Source organism: Leishmania donovani, chromosome 7 (genome assembly GCF_000227135.1).
Source record: "Leishmania donovani BPK282A1 complete genome, chromosome 7".
NCBI lineage: Eukaryota > Euglenozoa > Kinetoplastea > Trypanosomatida > Trypanosomatidae > Leishmania > Leishmania donovani.
The window spans coordinates 21,829-25,172 of NC_018234.1; positions in this window are offsets into that span (position 1 = coordinate 21,829).

Sequence of the window (3,344 nt, forward strand, 5' to 3'; positions counted from 1 at the left end):
CCGCCGGACTCCGGCCCCCCTTCTGGGGGTCCGCGGCCCAAGCGCCTACGACGTGGGCGAGTGAGAGCGAGTCGTCGCTGCGGATGTCGGCGGGCGGGTCCCGGACGGCGTGGCGCCGGGGCGAGCGGCGGCAGTGAACGCGTTTGTGGTTCTCATCGGATAGGCAAAAAGTGTCCGGGCGACTCGAGCGTATGCCACACCCGACCCTCGCACCGCCTGCTGGTGTGGGGCGCCTGAGAGCCACCCCCCGGAGAGAGGGAGGGGATGCACCAGCGATGACGACGTGCCTGATGGGGGAGCGGCTGTGAGGCGCCGTACGAGGTGCTGGGTGGGTAGAGCGGTGTTGGCCCTGACGCTGTATGACCGAGAAATGGGGGCGCGCAGACACGAAGCGAACCCGAAGAAAAGAAAAGGAGAAGCCCCCTGCCTTTCTGCGTGTGTGTGTCTGTGAGGCATCTCTCTATCCCCCCTCTCGTGTGTGTGTGTGTGTGTGCTTATGGCGTTTTCGGCCTTCTGTGTTTCTTTGGTTGTTGTGTGGATGTATGCCACGTCACTGCTCTCTCTGTGCTACCGCATCTTTTCGGTTTCTCTTTGTCTGCTGTCTCCTCCTCTTCCTCCCCGTGTGGGTGCCTTGTGTCGCCATATGGAGGAGCGACACGCACGCGCGCACGATCCTACGAAGGTGTTGTCTGTATTTTTTTTTTTTTTTTTTTTTTTTTTTTTTTTTTCTTTGCGTGCGTCTTTGCGCTATTCTTCATGTCGAGCTTGCGCTGCACTGCACTTGCATATTCATGTAAGAGCGCATGCACCCCCACAGGCCCATCTTCCACCCTCAGCCCGTAGCCTCCTCCATCCTTCACATCACTCTCACACTCTTCTCTTTGTACAGTTTCACCTTTCCCCTTTTTTCGTCTGGCAGGTGTTCCTCTTCGAGTTCTTGTTCTTTCCTGCTAGCGTGTGCGTCCTTCGCAGCACCTTCCTCGACCTGCCCTCCTTCCTTCCTTTTTTCCTCTCTTGCTGTTCCCTCCTCTCCACGCTTTCCGTGATTCGTTCTCACCTCTGTCGCACTCCCCTCCTCCTCAACAACCGAACAGTGACGTGTGTGTGGGGGGGGAGGGGGGAGGAGGATGATCGTGTCGTTCTCATTCGATCTGGCAAGGCCGCTCGCCTCTGTCCCCCCGCTTTCACTTCTCCTTCGACTGAGATTTTACGGTGGGTTTGGGCAAAAGGTCTCTTCGATCTGCGGCGCAAGGAGCGCGCACATCTCTTCAGCCTCCTCCCTCCACCTTTTTTCTTCCGCCCACCCACTCCCGTACACACACACACACGGGAGAGAGAACCTTGCTCATTACGCCTTCCTATCTTGCGCAGGCGATCGAGAAAGGGACGAAGGAGAGGGAGGAAGGGAGGGGAGGGGAGGGGGACAGGATAAGTGATACCCACTCACCTTCACACACGCACGCACACTTTTCGGGGGGGGGGCAATACGTGCGCTGTCTGTCGGTATGTGTCTATGGAGGTCTGCGCGCGGGAGCGAGTTGGTGACGAGGGGAAGAGGGGAGGGGAGGAAGTATACAGAGAGAAAGAGGAACTGCAGATATGTATGCGGGGAACTCGGCGACACGCAGCTGACTTGGCAGCAGCAGCAGCAGCGAATAAACAAGAAAACACGTACACGCAGAGCCGACAGTCATCACGACTGTGATTTCGGCACGACGCAGAGAGGATGACGGCTGCCCACAGCGAAACATACACCATCGCTTTTCATGCCATCATTATAGACGACGTGTATGCTGATCGCGAGTCAAACGCAACGTGATACACGCTATCACTGCACACGGGGTGTGTGTGTGGAGGGATGGCGGTTTGAGTAGCAATACTCGATAGCAGTCCCACTTTTTCGTGTGTGTATGTATCTGTAGAGGGCTCGTTTTGATGCCCGCATGATGCTTGTAATGCTATCTTTTTTTTCCATATCGATGTGCTCGTGGCCTCCTTGAACTCGACTTCGCTGCCGCTTTTCCTTACTTTGTGTCCGTCTTTTGCACGCTTGCATGTGCGTCCACCTCCTTTCCCTACGCCAAACGTTGATGCCCCGCACTCTCCCCCTCATCCCCCATCCCGCCATCCTGCGTGTCTTGATGTTTGGTTGTTTAGTCGGTGCAGGTACGTACGCACACGCATTACGCACTATACATAACCGACTTCACACCGGACCAACCACGATATTCGTGGTTTTGGCGCTCTTGCGTGTGCCTACTTTGCGAAATCTGGCGTGCGCGCGTGCGTGACACGCACCTGCAAAGATAGGGCCTGCAGCCCCCCCCCCCCTCCCGCTCCTTTCCATCTGTGCCACCTTCTTCCTCTCGTCCCTACTGCGACTCCTCTTACTCGTGGTCTTCAGAGAAGGTGCGAAAAGGGAACAGTTGTATCGGAGCTGAGCACGAAAAAGGTGTACAATATCGTCGACAACGGAACACCGCCGCGGAGGCACTCTTTGCCCTCTCACGGCGGCGTTGTAGGCATCCAAGCCGCAGGAGGCAGGAGTAGTCAGCGTATCGGATGCGAGGAGAGTGCCTAAGATACCGCTTCATCTCTCTGATACACCAACGCGCCGCTCCCTCTCTCCTTATAGACACAAAGAGAGGAGCGAGCACCAGAGCAAGAAGAGAAAACGATACAGGATACTCAACATACGAAGGAAAATCACTTGCGAGAGAGAGAGAGGTGTCATCAAGGAGAGCGCACAGAGAAGATAGCTAAGAATTCCTACACGCAGGGAAGAGGCGGGTAGGCTGACCGTTGACACACCCGCCGCCGCTGCCGCCCTCATCGCTTTGTTTTCTTCTGCCAGTGTCTTGCCACACACCGCACTCTTTCTCACGCAATCCCAAACACACGCGCACGAAAAACAAACAAATGCACACATGACACACGCTCCTCTCCCATACCGTCTTGCTCCCCCCCTCCCTCCACCGAGTGGTCTCTCTTTTCTCGGTGCACACACTTCATTCCTGGACGTCACGCGCGTGTATTCAACATACGCCCTCACCCTCTATCGGCTTGCTTGTGTGCGTGTGTGTATCTCGGAAGGGTGTGTTCGGTGGCTCTTTTCTCTGCGCGTGTGCATATTCTTTGTGCTTGTCTCTTCTGATTTCGTGTTTCCCCCACCCCTTTCGGAGTGTCGGCTGTACCCTCCTCTTCAGTGGGCGCCGTTTATCCCTCATTTCCTTGCGCCCCTCGTCGCCCTGGCATTTTCATCGCCAGGCACTTACTGGAGCGTGTGTATGTGACAGCCCCCCCCCCCCCACCCCCCCCCCCCCCCACAAAAACAAACAAAACAA